The sequence below is a fragment of the Triturus cristatus genome, chromosome 9 (genome assembly GCF_964204655.1).
Source record: "Triturus cristatus chromosome 9, aTriCri1.1, whole genome shotgun sequence".
Classification (NCBI taxonomy): Eukaryota; Metazoa; Chordata; class Amphibia; order Caudata; family Salamandridae; genus Triturus; species Triturus cristatus.
Genome location: NC_140592.1, coordinates 1,213,806,648 through 1,213,825,127, shown reverse-complemented (window position 1 = coordinate 1,213,825,127; position 18,480 = coordinate 1,213,806,648). Strand labels below are relative to the sequence as shown.

The 18,480-nt window shown below is 52.0% G+C and overlaps 1 long non-coding RNA gene across 1 annotated transcript; it reads right to left on the bottom strand.

The window, feature by feature from the left end:
• Positions 1-11,063: 11,063 nt before the first annotated feature.
• LOC146799646 (uncharacterized) lies at positions 11,064-18,461 on the bottom strand. Its single transcript, XR_014968955.1, has 2 exons — positions 18,232-18,461; positions 11,064-17,332 (listed from the first exon to the last, which is right to left on the bottom strand). It is a non-coding gene; the product is annotated as an uncharacterized LOC146799646 (long non-coding RNA).
• Between the last annotated feature and the right edge of the window lie 19 nt (positions 18,462-18,480).

The window sequence follows — 18,480 nt, the reverse complement described above, 5'->3', positions numbered from 1 at the left end:
AGAGTGGTCTTTTGGGGGCAGTTGCGTGATATATGGCCCCATTCAGCACAGTTAAAACATTGGGGCCCCTGACCGCCTTCTCTCCTACTTGGTCGTGGTAGGAATCGGGGATCAATGAGAGGACGTGGGGGCGGGTTCATGGGACCTGGAGCAGAAGCCTCTAACGATGAATAACGGAGGTGGGTATGCGGGGTGTGAAAGGTTGGGCCTCTGATGAGCGTACGCCAGTTCTATGGCGTTGGTCACAGTCAGGTTAGGGTGTTCTTTTACCCAAGCCCAGGTTGTGGCTGGGAGGCCCTCTATAAACTGCTCAATGAAAATCCTGTCTACCACCTCGTCCATGCTAGATACGTGGGGCTGGAGCCACCGGGTTCCTAGGTAGCAGAACGCTCGGGGGTTATCTTGCGGCTGCCACTTCTCCTTCCTGAATCTGGTATGGTAATGTTCTCGGTCACACCCAAGTCGTTCTAAGATTGTTTTCTTTATTGTTCCGTAAAGGGTGGTACCGGACGGATTAGCGGCCAGATAGGCTGTTTGCAGCTCACCGAACAGTTAAGGGGCGATATACTGGCCCCACCGCTCAACAGGCCATTGTGCTGTACTTGCTACTCTTTCGAAATTGGTGAAAAAGAAATCCGGGTCCTCGCCCGTCCGGTATTTTTGTAGCACCGAGCTAGGCGCGTTTGGGTGTACCTTTGTGCTGGCGATGGTGTCGGTCAGTCTTTGGATGGCCGTATCCTGGACCGCTTGGTTTTGCGCCATAAGGCCCGCCTAGGCTTGAAGGGCCTCTTGTAGGTGTTCTCTGTCCTTTTGGGCCTCCGTGGTCTGGGCCTCTACCACCAGCTGTAGGTGGCGCTGTCCTTCGGCCAACTGCTTTAGCATCTCATCAAGGCGATGGGCTGTGTCATCGTGCCTTGTGGGGGAGGACGCGGTATGTGGGGCATGGTGGTCCGGGATAGCCCACTTCTGACACCACTGTCACGTGCCCACAGACCAGACGAGGCAGAGGTTTGCTGTGTACAAGCTTTATTGGGATTCACAGGCTAGGGATGGTGGATACGGTGGGTGAAGGACTGTCTTTGCTTTGGTCCGAAGTTCCGGGTGAGGTCTGGTCTTGTCAGTGATGGTCGTCTCCACCGCTTTCTTCTCCCACTGGCTGTCCGACCGGTCGTCCCCTCGGTAAGAAAAAGACAAGAGACGGTCAGTCCCCTGTTCCCCTCTTCCTGTGAACTTTCCTGCACACGTGTTTTCACTGTGGTTCCCCCTTTGTATGCCCAACCAACCGATATACTCCGTGATGTGGGTCATTATCCAAGGTGTGCATGTACCATCCCCGGGCCCTTAAATCAGGTGGTTTCCCGCTGGAGGTAGGTTTTGGGTTTTCCTGTCTTTTTGTTTCCACCCGCCCCTCCTGTCCCTTTAAATGGGTCTCCTGCTCCTTGTGCTGCGCTCCCTTCGTCAAGGCGGTCCCATATAGGCCAGAAAAGCTTGAATGCGCGTGCCACCACCCCACCAATGTGTGCCCGGTCTTCCCTACTACTTGCCTGAAGCTGGGACCTGATGACAGGGTCACGGCCGTCTCGTCCGGAGCACCTTCCTCTGGGCACGTCCCGGCTTCCCTCTGGGTCCTCTCGTCCTCGTCTCGGATTCCTCGTGGGTCCGTCTCCTCGATTCCGTCTTCCGTGGGTCTCTCGTTCTCCTCAGTTCATGGTCCTCCGCTCTGCTCCTCGCTTCCTCGGCCTCCCACACAGTCTGTGTGTGCTTCCGGGCTTTTCAGTCCTGTCAAGCGACGCCCCTCCGCCGCCGTCAGAGTCAGCAAAAGTTGATCCGGCTCAGTGTCCCCGGGGTATTCCTGTGGGTGGTCCTGGGGCTTCCCGGCACACCCCAGAAGGTGTCTTGGATTTCATCTTGAATGGCTGTCACCAAGGGCATGTGGGTATGTTTGGCTTGAAATGGTTTCTTAGGGACCGGGTTTGAGGCCCAGAATGGATGCTGAGGCTGGAAGTGTGATGTTTCTGTAAGGTGTGAAGAATTTTAAAAATGGTATATCCCCCATGTAATCTGTGCTGTGACCACAACTCTCCAGGCAAAAGCTGGGTTTTGACATTGCTGGGCACCAAGAACTTCCCCACACACATGTAGTATGAGCTTGTTTCAATAGATTATCATTCAAATGGACCCAAAGTCAGCTTTTGTCAAGAGTATCACTACATCAGAAGTCTTATAGTTCCTCATGGACGTTTTCAGCAAAGAAGACTTTCTTGAATCATTTGGACTAATACACCTGAAAACAATAATTTATGACAGTAAAGCCCAGGACTGGATAAACTGGAATATTATTTTGGGGAATGTCGGGATGGAATGTGTTGGACAGTTGTCGGTCGTGGTCTTCACTGGTGGCTGTGTTGCTTGTACCTCTACATATAATAAACTACTTTTACATATTCCAGACTACCTTCCAATTTGAACCTACACTAGAGCCTTAGATAGTTACTTAGGGTGATTCTGTGGTCGCTGCGTTTTTTGCATAATTATGGATTCACTGCATTTGCAACATAATCCATCACTTGCTGCATAATCTGCTAATTTAAAATAAAATTGTTTCTCCGGATCAAAAGTTGCTAAAAAAGTGGTGACACATGTTGCCGCGTAGTGGAAAATCATTCAGAAAGGTTGACTGGCCACCATTTAGTTGCTTATTGCTGGATCTGGATGTTCGAATTGTACTAAAGAGGTGCAAACTCTACCTGCACAGTGTTACCATGTACAAAAATGGCAAAATAATGAAATAATGCTAAAAACAAAATGTGCCGCATTATGCCACATTTTCTTTTTTTGTTGTTGCATAATTTAGAGACCCCCTGCCACCTATTTTGGCCCTTGTCCGCATAATTCCAGTGGCCCTGTTTATGACCCACAATATAACAGTCAAATATGATGTTTTAATTGGTACCTGAAGAACAGTGTAGATCTTGCTTGTCAGAGCCAAATTCATATAGAGAAGGATTGTTTTAAGTTATCCAGACCTATGAAAGTTGTTAGGATCACCAAAGGATGCACCTTCAATCAGGGTGATAAATGTTGGAATGTTAGAAAGGTTGTCAAGTGTTTTTAATTGTGTGCCAAAATTGTGTTTGTGTTGATCCAGCAGGGGAACCTGATTATGACTTCATAGACAGCCGAGCATGCATTTTAGATTATAAAATTACCTTGCATGGGAATAGGGGAGCAGAGGAATTTGATCTGCAACTGTCTCCTTGCACCTGTGGACAACTCAAAGGATACTCAATAGTGTTTATTGTGTTCCTACCATAGTGTGGTGTTGTGGGCCCTAGGCCCACATGCTGGACGAAATGACCACGCTCACGCTGTAGTACGGTACTGGAACAGGCCCAGGGCACGTGCGCCTGGCCCCTTTTATTAGCAGGGTCACCTGACCGGTGACGCCTGTGGTGGGTGGGTGTTAAGTGTGGGTTAGCACTAGGCAAACACTAGAATGTGTCCAGCCGGACACTACATCCCTCCCAAACTTTAATGAAACAAAACAAACAATAGTCCATCCTGGAAGAAAACAAATAAACAACATTTAGCACCAAATGAGTCTCTTAAGGCCATCAGACAGGCAGCGCTGGAGCTTCGGACCACGTGGCCAGGATGCTTTAGTCCGCCTTGGCGATGTACTTCAGACCGGCCTGGTCTCGTGGTGTTGGAGTCTATTTACAAACTTCAAGTATCGGTGCCTCTGGAGCGGTGGTGGAGTCCATTCTGGAGATCTTGCAGGTGCTCAGGTTCAGGTAGACGACAAACCTACAGCTGTTGGGGATGATCTCGGTGTGTGAGGCTTTTCCTTGGAGGTGACGTGTTTGATGGTCTTTCTAGCTTCTGACAGTAGAGCAACTTCAGACTTGCCTCTCTCACATGAACTCCTCTCCCACTGGAGCCTCCTAGAGGGCCTTCCTGTTGGGCTGCCATGGGACCGTGTGGACTGTGCGGGCTTCGTGAAAGCCGCGCAAAGGCGTCGCTGAGGAACTGTCAACAGGATTCACAGCCAAGTCGCTCATGTAGCCGCAGAGGGTGGTGCCTCCATCTAGATGTTCTTGCCGTCGGGATTCAGGTTCTGTGCCTTTTTCTGATGGTCTTTGGGTGACCAGTCTTCGACTGTGACCTCCATGCATCCCATGCCTGTCGCGGAGCTGCTGCTGTGGCATCTCTCCCATTCAGATTCCCCTCTCACAGGAACTCCATTGGAGCCCTTGCCCCTGGATTACCAGGTGACCGCGTGGGCTGTGCGGACCTTTTCGTAGGCTGCGCTGAGAGGGTCGCTGCGGAACACCCAACAGGGCCACGGCCAAGTCTTGTGTAATCCCAATGTGGATATTCCAATGGTCGGGTATGCTCTACTTCGGCTGGCTTCAGGTTGACGGGGGCACACAGAAGGTTCCTGGGTTTCTCGCTTCGTTGAACTCTGGTTGCCTGGAGTGCGGGGATCCACTCTGGTGGTGTTATGCTCCTTGGAGATGATCACCTGGATGATGAACATAGCTATTTTCTATCAGTTGGGCAAACAGGCAGGGATCTCTGGCTTTAGGTGACCTCGGGGAGTGAGGAGGACTGGAGGGACTTTGTAGCCCATGTCTTCATCTTGCTGAGGCTGTTCTTCACCTGTGGCATCTGCGGTGAGAAGCAGGGATGCCGTCCGACTTGGACTGCCTATGCTTGGAACTGGACAGCCGGGCTGGGAAGCGTTGGAGAGAGACACGTTTCGCGCTGGCTGCGGCTTACACTTGGTTCTCCCATTGGGCTGTCTCCAGGGACGTCGGTCCGGCTTGATGGCTGTCTGGTGTCTCCGTGTGCGCTCATCTTGTGGTGGTACGAGTCCCCTGTCCTGTCGCTCTGCTCCTCTTCCTCCTGCGTGCCTGTGGTGGTTGTCTGCCCTGTGGCGTTGTGCCACTGTTCTTTCTCCCTTCGCAGAGTGTCGTCCTGCCACTCTCATTTCCTCTTACAGACCATGTCCTCACTTGAATGTGGCGTCTTGCCACATGTCTCATGTTTGTGCCACATGGACATCACTCTGGTCGCGTCCAGTTCTTGGGACGGTCTTCACTGTCCTGCGGACCTGTCGCAGGTCTGTCCTGTCAGTAGGACTTGCTTCTTCCTCTTGGGGACCTTGCACAGGCACCATCCCTTCCTCAGGGATTTTGCGGCGCTCCTCTTCTTTTCACTCGAGGGCATCGTGCTTGCGCTTCGAGGCTGCGCCGTTGTAGCACTCGATCCTGTCTCTGTTCAGGCATGCTCGCGGGGGCATTGCCGGCTTTTTGTGACCCAGGGGAGCCATTTTTGCAGCCCCAGGCTGAGTGTAGGCAATCATGGGGCAGTATCTATGCTTTCCTCCCACCGTCCGGACCGCTACATTTAAAAAAATACAAAAAAAATGGACTTTAGTTCATGCTGGGGCTTACTGTGAATGTGGCCGGGCTCTTCTTACTTGTGGGCGGGGCGCCGTCCTTATCTGCGGGCAGCCAGCACAACTTTCACTGACCTTTTTCCGGTTGTGTCGGTAGAGGCTGTCTTTGGGGTTCACCGACAGCTGCACTGGTACTCATGGCCCACACCGGCTCTGGAGGTGCGAGTACCTCACGCCTGGCCGATTACCTCGGCGGGGGCTCCAGGAAATGTAGGCAGGCGCTGCAGAGTAGTACAGGTAGAACCTGAAGTATGTCTACTTCGGTTGCCTTCAGATCGTCCTGGGCTGGCAGTAACTGCGAGGGTGCCGTAGACTGAGGCTACGCTCCCCCTCTCATGGGCAGAGTGGTTGTCAGCAAGAACACACGGGGTCAGATCCCACCCTCGTGGCCAATGTGTTGTGGGCCCCATGCTGGACGAAATGACCACGCTCACGCTTGTACTGGAACAGGCCCAGGGCATGTGCGCCTGGCCCCTTTTATTAGCAGGTGTAGTGAGGCGTTGGGGTACAAACGAGGCAGACACGTAGTGTTTTAGAAGTATAACTTTATCTATTCAGAAAGCGCCAGTGAAATGTTTCCGCTCATGTCTGTTCTCGCTACAAACCCGGAAATCGCCCCCCCCGCGCTCCTAGTGTCTTCCGTCCATGTGACCACAGAAACACTAGAGCACAACACTACATATCTACAACACTATGAAGGAATAGAAGGAATACAAAACTACTGGGTAATGACTAAGATAATTCAGTCCCAGATATGATTAGGTCTTCATGCCGAACTCGCTATACTTTTTTGGCAGTACTACGGTCCTACCTGTGCGGGTCTGTCTCCGCGGGGTGCCTTCTCTCATGTCTCTACTGCCACCATGTGGGGCTATGTTGATTGTTTCCTGGGACGGGTCACTGGTGACAGTGCCGCTCGCACCTTGCTTTATTTGTCTTGCCTGCCACTCAGCGTCTCCTGGATTCACCTGTGTCGTGGTGGTGTTCGCCTCTTCTGCATTGGTGCCTTCTGCGCCCCCGCTAGGTGTTTCTGTGTCTCCGTTATTTTCCTCATCCTCCCGGTTCCCGTAGTTACTTTAATCCAGTGAGGTCTCTTCTGTCTTGGCCCACTTCATAACCTTGTTGCACCTGGACATTCTGTCTAGGGACCATATCTTCCCATCACTGACCTGGTGTACATTTCTTTGACCTGCAGGGGTGCGCTGTACTTGCTGTCACCTTTCCTCCTCAATTGAGCGAGCTTCACTCTGACCCACTCCCCCTTTTCCAGCATTGCTTCTTTGACATTGTGCTTCTTGTTGTAGGGGTCCGTGTAGATCTTTTGTGCTTTTTCCAGATTGCTGCGCACTACTGCCGGAGACCATTTGCGTTGAACTGTGCACTGTTTCCACGCCACATTGTCTTTGGTGAATGGGTCCCGGCCTCTCAATATTTTGAATGGGCTGTACCCTGTCTTAGTGGGAGTGATTCGGTAGGCCCACACAGTGCACTTAAGTTCCTTCTCCCAGTTCTTCCCTACGTTGATGGCCGCTAGGATGGATCCCATGATGACCCTGTTAAATCTTTCGACCAGGCCATTCCCGCTGGATGGTATATCGGGGTGTGTTTGATCTGTATTCCGTTTCTTTCCATGAATGCGTTCCATTTCGCAGACGTGAATTGGGGTCCATTGTCACACGTTATGACTCGTGGAATCCCTTCTCTCAGGAATGTGGATGTGAGGAAGGCCAGTTTTGCATCGGTGTCCACGGTCTCACATATCTCAACTTCCTGCCACTTGGAGTACCGGTCAACGAGCATGATGGCATACTTGGGTACACTGTTTGCATCTAATATGGGGCCCAATATGTCCACTGACAATTCTTCCCATGGATTAGCTGGGTTGGAGAACTTGCCCAACGGGGGTCGCATCGTGGTCTGCGTTTTGTCTGCATTGCTGCACTGTTTACATTCTCTAACATGCCTCTCTACCTGGCTATCCAGCGCCGGCCACCAGTATGCTTGTTTGGCTCTTTGTTTTGTTTTCACTATTCCCAAGTGTCCTTCATGCAGTATAGTAAGTAACCGGGTTACCAGTCGTCCTGGGGGCACCACTTTGTCTCCTGAGCACAAACGTCTCGTTATCTCCTACTGACAGCTCTTCTTGCACTTCATAGACTTTCCGCTGTTCAGTGTTTAAGTGTTTCTTTTCCGGCCATCCCATGATTATGAACTGTTTGATTGCAGTGAGGCTTGTGTCCTCTTCGTATGCTATCTTCCATTCGTGTGCACTTATGACCGCTTCCTGGTCCTCCATGAATGCTATGGTGTAATCCTCCTCTTCCTTTGACACCGTTGCGTTCTCCATTGCTGCTGCCCTGCTGAGGAAGTCGGCCACTTTGTTCTTGGAGCCAGGAATGTATTGGACGTCGTATACATAATCCAAGAGCCGCAAGGTCATTTTTGCTCTGCGAGGCGTAGCCGTCGCATGTCCACTTGAGGAAAAGTACCTTCACTAACGGTTTGTGATCCGTCCGGAGCAGGAATCTGGAGCCCCACAGGAATTGGCGGAATCTTTCCATTGCCCAAATTCCTGCTAACATCTCCTTTTCTACCACACTGAATTTTTCTTCATTCGTGGCCAAGGACTGGGATGCAAAGCTGACTGTCGATATTTCACCATCTGCGGATTGCTGCATCAGGACCGCTCCCAATCCTCTGTCACTCACGTCTGTGGTGAGAATGGACAACGCCCGTTGGTCAAATCCGTGTAGGGGCATGGCCTCGCATATGTCTTCTTTGATTTGCTCGAATTCTTCCTGCGTTGTTTCCGACCAAGTGAAGGCGGTTTTCTCCTTTAATAACTGAGGCAAGTTGTGTGTTTTGGTGGCAAAATGAGGCACGAACTTGCTGTAGAATTCTGCCATTCCAAGGAATGACCGCACATCATCCTTATTCCTGGGGGTAGGTGCGTCCTTTATAGCCTTCGCATTAGCCTGTTTTGGTGCGATGCCTTTGTCACTTATTTCATGTCCCAGGTAAGTGACCGATGACACTCCAAACCCGCACTTGTCCCATTCAGCGGTGAGGCCGTTCTGCCTAAGTATGCACAGTACTAGTTTCTTGCAGGTGGGGTGCAGCGCAATCTGATGGTATGCCGAGGTGAGGTCTATGGTGGAAAACCATTTGATGCCCTTCGTCAGGGCTAACATCTCATTGATCTTGGGCAATGGGAATTTATCCACTAAGATGTTTTTGTTGAGCTCCCGCAAGTCGATGCAGAGACATACCTTGCCATTGGGTTTCCTGGCTACGACCAGGGGCGCCAGCCATTCTGCGCTCTCGGTCGGTTCTATAATTCCATTATCTTCTAAGCGTTGTAACTCTTGCTGTACCGCTTCCCTGCTCTGAAATGGAATGTTCCGTACTTTGTGGCTCACTGGTTTCGCTCCTTCCTTGAGGCAGATCTTATGAGTGAACTTCGTCAACTTGCCGATGGTGCCTCTGAATACCGTTGGGCATTCCGCCTTCCATTTGTCTGCCTCATATGCTTGCGCTGGGGACGTCATCAGGACTTGCGTTGTGCCTCCCGGGTTCAGTTGGATTCCGAGTTCTCCCTGGTCCACCCACCCTAAGACTGAGGGTCCTTTCTCTGCTACGTAGAGTTTTCCTTCTGCCGTGCGACCTTTGAATTCAAATTGGAGGGGACGGTACCCCACCATGGGAATGAGCTCCCCTGTGAAAGTGACTGGGCGGATGTCCGGGGCCAGGAGGTGTGTGCATATGGTTTGATCAAAATCTCTGTCCCAGATGCTGCATCGTATGATGGTATATGGGGAACCCGAGTCGCCCACCATTGCTACTTGGACTCCTCCGATTGAAAGTTCGCACAATGGCTTCCGCGTGCGTGAACAGTCTATGCCTAAGACCTGGTTGTCTATGCACAGGACACTTCCGTCGTCGTCGTCCCCTCCTTCTTCAGTCTTGGAGTCTTGGGCCACATATTTGACAGTCGGTTTCTTGAGTTTGCGCCTGCAGACCTTCTCGAAGTGTCCCATGATACCGCAGTACAGGCATTTGGCTCTGAAGGCGGGACAACGTTTGTCGTTGGCAGCATGTGCTTGACTGCCGCACCTGTAGCAAGAGTTCTTGTCTTCCCCTTGGGGTTTCCGGTTCGTAGGTGCCTTGGGAGCATTCCTTTTGGATTGTCTTGAGCTTCCCGTGAATGGCTGCTTGCGCTCTTATGGGGTGGCATCTGATACTTTGCCCACTATGGCTTTGCTGGCACTTTCTTTCTTTGCGGCTTCCGCGCACCGTTTTGAGAGTTCCGCTTTTTTAACCATGGCCACTATTTCTTTGAGGGGGGCTTCTCCGCTGACCCACAACTTCTCCTGTATGGATGTATTCACCGTGTGCATGATGATTTGATCTCTGATGAAGTCATCGTGGAGTACTCCGAATTTGCAGGTAATCACTAGTCTTTTCAACGCCGCTACGTAGTCATCCACTGATTCCCCCACGTTCTGTTTCCGTTGAAAGAAGTTGAAACGGTCTATTGCAATACACACCACTGGCTGATAATGGCTGTCCATGTCCTCAATGGCGTGTTGAAACACATCATCGTCCTCTTGAGCCCTGGTCTTTACCAAGTTCATGTACACCCTAATGCCTTCCGGACCCAAGTTGTGCAAAAGGATCTTCTTTTTCCGCTTGCTCTGAAAAACTTCCCCGCCTTCGTCCTCCAGGGCTGACAAATAGTTCAGGAAGTATTCCTTCCAATCCTCCCATTTCATCGCCGGTTCCCCCAGTTTCGGTAGGAAGGGGACGGGGTTTGTGAGGGAGAAGGTTTGGGCATACATGGCAGCTTGTCGTCTAAGTGGGGCGTCGTCTGCTCTGTGCGGAGGGCTCCCTGCCGCGCTTTGGTCTTGCGGATCCGCCACGTCTACCTGGGCCTAGAGGTCTTCAGCCACGTTGCCTTGAACCTGGTGCACCTGGATTGGCTGCCCACTTGTTCAGCGTGCCTTCCCCCTACGGGTTCGTGGGTGCCTGGCATAGCTGCTTCTGGTCTCCCCAACCTCAAATGTGGGTCTGCCTCCTTCCTGGCCGTTACGGGGGTATAGGGTGGTGCCTCCTGGCTACTTGCTCCCCCATGGCAGGCTGGTCTGCTCTCGCCTTGTCCTGCGCTGTGGTGCCCACTCGTGCTGAGTAGTTCTCACCTACTCCTTGCGGCCTATGCCCTCGTCATTGGGGGGCCCGGTGCTCGAGACTGGCTGGGCAGTGGCTTAGGGTACCGTCCACACCCCTAGTGTTGGAGACTGGATGTGCTTCCTTGTCAGCGGTGGCGCCCTCCGCCAGCTGCTGCACCCTGAGACGGGGGCCTGCTGTGTGGCTGTTGTGGGACCCTGTACTCTGGCACTTGTTGTAGCACCCTTCCTGCTTTCGGGGGAGGGGTCGCTGTGCCCTGCTCCTGGCTTCCACTGCACCCTCCGCGTGGATGCTGGCGCACGCACCACCCGCTTCTGGCTCCAATGCTTCCGCTGCAGGGGAGGGCACCGCTCATATGGCCTGGTACTATCTATACCCCCTCCTCCCGTGTTCAGACAAATAGAATATCAGGAACAAGAGTTTAATTGGAAAAGGGGGTCGTAGATAACCCCCGGCCGTATTTATTAACAAAAATTAATCAAACAATGAATATTAATTTTTTTACAACATTTACGCAGATTATCATATAATTGACATTTGATTACATTTGACATGTACAGATATCAGATGGCTATCCTTAACATATCTCTAATACAAGTTATTCCTATCCGAATCTAAGCATAAAATCATTCATAATCATAATGGCAATCATTTTCTTCGTATCTATGTTTGAGCCTACGGCAAGGTCAATAACTGGTGTCAGATCCTTATCAATTAAACCCCGCCCTCCCGCCTGAATGCGCATGTGCAGAGGGCCCGTTCACGTGAGGGTACTTCCCCCCCCCCCCAGTTACCCCCGTACGCCCTGTATACTATCTCCATCGGGGGCCCTTGCAGTTCTGCGCCCTTTACTGGCGCCATTGTGCATGTGCGGGGTGGCCAGCCAGCCTAGGAAAAGCGTATCTCCCCCCTGCCCCGCACCCATACAGCCACAACGGCTGTAACTGCCCCTGGAGAGTTCTAGGAGGGACGACTTGTCCCTCCCCCTTGGGCGATCCCATTCGAGAAATGGCGCCGCCCCCTAAGGACCTGTGACTGTTGCGCAGGGACAGACTGAACACCGGTTCTTGGTAAACGGGGTTTTATTGAGATATATTGTTTCTTTAGTCTGCTAGTCAGTCTTTCCCGGGCAAATTCTGCCTTATCCGTGTTGCTGGTTGGAGGAGAGTCTTCTGTCTGAAGATCCTGGGCTTCGGAGGGTCTGTAGCCAAGCTCGCTCCGGTGTTCCGGTCTCCCCGGGATGTGATCGGCCCCAAAAGTAAAGGAAAGACAGGGAATATGGTCAATGGGACGTTTTAGGCACAAGGCTACCTGCCCAGGGACCGGGAGTGAGGAAACCCCTAACCGTGCAGTAGTGCTCCCCCCTCCCCTCATTACGGTGACTTGAGATGAGTGTTGCTAACAGGGCTAAGCCCCCAAGGTGCGGGAAAAAAGAATATGAGGGAAAGGAGAAAAATCCAAAACAAAACAGGTATGTCAGGCACGTTACTTTAAGGAGGCTGCTGCTCCCGTTTCCCCATCCAGCCCACTACGCGGTCTCGTACCTGTCCTAGCCACGCTCCTCCCCTGGGAACGTGGCGGGGCGCTTCGTGGGGTCCCGGGCCTCCTGGCCGTCTGGTCGTCGTTTCTCCGCTTCGTCCTCGTTCCTCCTCGCCGATCTTCCTTGGCCTCTCTCCGAATTCGCTGCTCGACTCTTCTCTTCTGCTCCACTCGTCTGCTCCGCTCCTCCGGGAATCGCCGTCCGTCAACTTCCTGGTCTCGCTTTCCTTTGACGCTCCCGGCGCCGTGACGTCATACGGGGGTGTGTCCGGGGGTATGTAGTCTTCCCTGAGTGTGTATGCGCAGAGGACCCGTTCACCGTGAGGGTACTTCCCCCCCCAGTTACCCCCGTATGCCCTGTATACTATCTCCATCGGGGGCCCTTGCAGTTCTGCGCCCTTTACTGGTGCCATTGTGCACGTGCAAGGTGGCCAACCTGCCTAGGAAAAGCGTAACTCCCCCCTCCCCCGCACCCATACAGCCACAACGGCTGTAACTGCCCCTGGAGAGTTCTAGGAGGGACGACTTGTCCCTCCCCCTTGGGCGACCCCATTCGAGAAATGGCGCCGCCCCCTAAGGACCTTAAATTTACTGCTCACCAATCATGACCTTACTGCCACAGGCCAGCATAATTGCCCGACTATCTGACCCTCCCACCCCCACCTTAGGCTAACTAGGAAGTCATACCCCGCACCTCAAGCCCAACAACCACGCCAGCAGATTCTCTGATAGGATTGCATTCCCCACAGTTGATAAATGGACACCGTCTTTTAAGAAGCACGGGTCCCCCCTGATACACCCGTGGGCGATAGTCTGCAAATGAGGAGACCTAAACAACCTCTCTATCTTGTTGATACGTCTTACTGAGTGGTTCAGTGCCTTTACAGACTCCCCCCCCCCCCCACCCCCACCATTGACATCTAGGTACCATCTGTGACCATGCGATGGTGCATCCTTGGCATGTTTTTGCTAACCAACCCACTTCTGTGATTATGGATTCCGCCAGCCCTCTTCTACCCAGATTCACCAGATCATTCCCTCCCAGGTGTAGGGTAATGATATCCGGACGGGGACCCCCTTTCTTCAGCAAATCCCCTATAAAACCCCTGCATTGACTCAAACACAGGCCCCCCTCCCATAGAATGCAACTTCTCGACCAGCCTGTTCTGCCCTGTGTCTGTAGTTCCCTGACCAGAAAAATGTCTTCAAACGTGTCACATAGGAATGGCCAATAATCCAAACCACCTGTGTTCCTGATGCTGGCAGAGTTGCAAGTCCTTCTTGTGTTTGTGGATGTTCCGACGCCAGTTTCCCCCTTTGCGTGACAGGCTCGAGAAACTGTAGAGATTAAGCAGAAAGACACGCATCAGTACAGTGCACATGGCCCACTTACAACATGTGCAGCCGCACATAACGTTTATAACAATTGGAGGACCACCTCCCAATTCTCTTGACATTGCTGCTGTGTAACCCCCTCGCCGTTGCATCGGTTGCAGCCCCTATCCTAAACGAATGCGTTCCAAAGCGCGCAGGATCCAAACCTATCCGCTGAATTGCCATGTCCATGACCCTCTTAAACTGAAACCGGGTGAGAGGTGTACCGTCTGCATGGATTAATAGAGTCCCACACCTTATAGGAGGTCTCGGACTCAAAAATGCTTCCAATTGTGTTACCGGGCAGCATGGATTGCCATGTGCTCTATGCAAAACCAACCCTTCACCATGGGCCTCCTGGTCAGTTTTGGACTTTTTAATGCATATTAATAGGGCATCGCCCTGGATTTTCACATGGTCCAACTGTAAACCCCCCTGTGCATCCCGCTTATTCTGGGCGACCAATTCCCCAACGCGAAATGCGCCATAGAATGCTAGTGAAACGGCCGCCCTGAATAATAAAGCTTCCTCTTTTGTCGTGCAGACGGCGTCCAATGTCCCCAGTAGGGCGGCTAGTAGTTCGATTTCTATCGGACGCCTTGAATCGGGTGTAGTCCCCTGAATGCGCTGCCAACCTTTTAAAGCCTTCCTGACTGTAAAGCTATCAGTGCGATACCCTTTGTCCCTAGCTTGGGCAAAGAAAGATATCGCTGCCACGTGTCGCCTGGCAGCCGCCACAGTGCGTCCCTCATCATGTAATACGCCTAAGTAGCTTAGCAATGCCCTCGGGGTGTGCCAATCTTCCGCCCATTCCTTCCCCAAAAAAGTGCAATATGCCCAAAACGCCCCCTCATAGGCTTTCTTGGTCCTGGGAGCTAGGCTGGCTGCCATGAGGTTCGGTAGTTGGGGGCACCAATCAGCCAAAGTACTTCTGGGAAGGGTGTTGGGTTCGCCTCTGCAGAAGGGAGGTGTGTTCTGAAGGACCTGCATCTTGAAGGGAGAGAGTGCATCAGCAGCATTATTCAAAACACCTGGGACATGTTTAGCCTTAAACAGTATATTCTCCCTCATACACAAAAGGACAATCTCTTTTAACAGGCGGAGTATCATCTTACATCTCACGGCCTACTGATTGATGCACTCTACCACAGTCATGTTGTCAGACCAAAATACCACGATTGGTTACGCAGCCTATCCGGCCATACCGTTAAGGCGACCCAGATAGGGAACAATTCTAAGAAAGCAATGTTAGCTGTTAGACCAGTCTGCACCCATGCGTCTGGCCCCCTGTGCGCCACCCACTCATTGCCAAGTATGGTGCCAAATCCCACACTTCCAGCAGAGTCAGTCCATAAACCTAGCTCTGCAGAGGTAGTGGGTGGACTGGGCCAGACCTCCCTGCCGTTGAAGTCTTACAGGAATGCCATCCAAATCCGCATGTCCTGCTTGACCTCAGCCGACGGCCGGGTATGAGGATGTTTATCTTGAAGTCCGGTCATGGCTTGGGCGATAGAGCGAGAGAATGGGCGTGCCATTGGGATCACTCTAAGGGCAAAGTTCAACTGCCCTACCGTTTGCTGCAACTGATACAAGGTAACCTTCTCCTTAGCTAAGCACTGTTGTAAGGTTACCGTGAATTTCTTAATCTTATCTTCTGGCAAGCGGAAACACCGCTGAAAAGAATCTAGCTCAATCCCTAAGAATTCTATCTTTGTTGTTGGTCCAACTGTCTTTCCCGGCGCCAGGGGAACCCCAAAAGCCCGCATGAGTGTGCAGAATTCATGCAGTGCCCACGCACACCTCTGGGAGCCCGCCGACCCCAGGATAAGAAAGTCATCTAGATAGTGCATGATAGACTGGTGCCCTGTCACACGTCTAAGAACCCATTCCAAAAATGAACTGAACTTCTCAAAATAGGCGCAGGAGACCGAGCAACCCATGGGCATACACATATCCATGTAGAATTTGTCTTGAAACTTGAAGCCTAGCAGGTGAAAATCCTCCGGGTGAACCAGTAAAAGGCGGAATGCCGATTCAATGTCAGACTTTGCCATCAAGGCGCCAGGGCCCAGCTCCCTGAGCATTTCAACAGCCTGATCAAAAGACGCGTATTTCACACAACAATTTTCCTCACTGATGGCTTCGTTTAGTGAGTTGCCTCTAGGATCAGACAGGTTATGGATCAACCGGAACTCGCCCTCTTCTTTTTTGGGGACAACACCCAGTGGTGAACAAACAAAATTATGTACCGGGATGCAATCAAAAGGGCCATTATTCTGCCCAAGCGTAGCTCTTTAGCAATTTTATTTTCTTTGGCCTAACCCGCTTCGGAAGTGGGTCCAATTCTCCTCTGGGCTTGGGCAGTACTATGGTGCGCCTGGGCCGTTCTGACGTCCCTTCTTGACCTTCCACCCTCTCCCTGAGATCGGCCAGATTTTGCCCCAATCTATCTACCTTCTTCCATTTCTTGTCCATGCTAACCATCTTTTGCATCATTGTCTCCATCATATACTCCATGCGAGAGCGATTGTCGCCCGCTTCATTTTTCCTGCCTTTGCCACTAACGTTCCTGCCAAATGCTTTTTGACCCTTAGTCTAACACCACGTATACAATGCTAGCTTTTGTCCTAACCTGTTCAAAAGGATGGGTTCAAGATATCACACAACACAGGTAAACTTGGCAATTGGCCAGAACTAGTCTCTGTTTTATCTAATCAAGCTTTTAATTTAAATCAGTAGTGCTTCTTATTAAAAGAAAACATGTACTTTAGACATGAGCAAACAGTGACATATAAATGATGCGCAATTTACACCTAAAACGTGAGAGACTACGGGTCTTTGCGCTGGGTTTGTCCTAACCTGTTCAAAAGGTTCGGTTCAAATCATCACACAACACAGAAAAAACTCGGCAATTGGCCAGAACTAGTCTCAGTTTGACTTAATCATGCGTTTACATTAAATCAGAATTGCAACACCTTATCCCCCTTATTGAAGAAAAATTTACACATTAGACCGAGCAAACAGACCTATGTGCAAGAAAATTGCTTCTAAACGTGTCTAAGCAATTACAAATGCATGCCATGCTGTAATTATCTGAATCAGCTGCTCCAAGGCTTTAAACTGCTGCCTGGCAATCCCCCCCCCAAGCGCTAGGGTAACAGACTGACTAATTACGCAACGGGCAATTATCCTGTGCTCTAACCGATCGCGGGAAACAAACTTCACACGATGCGCCAGGCAATCGCGCGCAACACACTCCGCTAGCGCGGGACACACCGGACGCTAAGACATGCAATGCGCAGTTATCTTGCGCTGGGCGGAAGGCAAAGAGGCTTAAAAACAAGATTAATTCCCCCCAAGCTTAAAATTGGCTGCCCGGTACTCGCGCCTATTAAAGCCCTACTAGAGAATCGAACATTGGACCTTCTGCTTACCGAACTGACGCTCTGCCCACTGTACTAGGCAGGCTGCACCGACGACACCACTCGCGCTGGAGACTCGAAGGCTCCGCACCTACCTGATGCCCCCGCCTCCGTATTTGGGCTCGCGGCCGTACCCACTCCAACGGCGCGCTGCGAACTCCACCACCACGATCCTGGGGCCAGTCACAATCCTAGGAGCGAGGAGGGCAAAGAGCCGGCAAATCAGACCCGTCGACGATCCTCCTTCACCAGCGATGGTACGACAGCAGACCTCGCACCGACGCCTGCTAGCGACGATCCCCCGACCACGATCAAATATTCTTCACCACTCGGACACTCCTTCACCAATCTGCAGGGGGATAAAGCAAACAAATATTAAAACTATGACCTCCTAATGATGTCGCACGACAAGGCTGGGGAGCGCGGAGGGCAAAGAGGAAGATTCCTCTGCTCCCCAGCCTTTTATTTGGGGCGAGTACTCGCCCCTCAGGGGGCGGGGGCTGGCGACTTGCGTGACCCAGAAGTGATTTCTTTCACTTACGGGCTACAACCGGGTTTGCCAATGGGAGGGGTGGCGAGCCTGTCACGTCACTACTGTGCGTGACAGGCCCGCCTCCGTTGGGTCGTCGGGGGCCGGCAGGACCGCCATATTATCGGCTGGTCCGATGCCGGCCCCACCTTTCTACTCATGGTTCTGCTGCTCTCTCTGGCAAAGGTGTGAGGCTGGACAGCTGCTTTGCCTGCTGCCGGTGTGGCGCTCCAATTATCTCCTGCGGCACCGCTTTCTGCATCCGTGAGCCGGCTCCCGTGCTCCCCTGCCGCGCTCTCTCTCGATGCCTTCGCCGCCACGTGTGGTCGGCTGCCGCGTCGTGGCAAGGCTGTACCGTGTCTGCCTCCCCAGCCTCGTCGCCAATTTTTAGATGGCGTTGGGGTACAAACGAGGCAGACACGTAGTGTTTTAGAAGTATAACTTTATCTATTCAGAGAACGCCGGGGAAAAGCTCCCACTCACGGCTGTTCTCGCTACAAACCCGGAAATCGCCCCCCGTGCTCCTAGTGTCTTCCGTCCATGTGACCACAGAAACACTAGAGCGCAACACTACAGCAGGGTCACCTGACCGGTGACACCTGTGGTGGGTGGGGTAAAGTGTGGGTTAGCACTAGGCAAACACTAGAACATGTCCAGCAGGACACTACACATAGAATGCATTTTTATATCTCACAACTTGAGAGAGTGGTTCTTATAACCTGCATTATAACACTGTTGTTGTTCAGTAAACTATGAAAAACTATTTTGGATCGATGGTGCCGCGCAATAACATTGCAAGTCAAAACATGCCCGGCAAGGTGCACCCCCAAATGCCAGCCTGCCAGAGTGGCGTAATGCGATCACCCGCCTCATCATCAACGGATTACGCTTGAACCGCATGAGCCTGCGGCCACAGCGGAACTGACTGACCCGCGCCGCCGCGCGAAGCTTCCTATTGTTTACTCTCA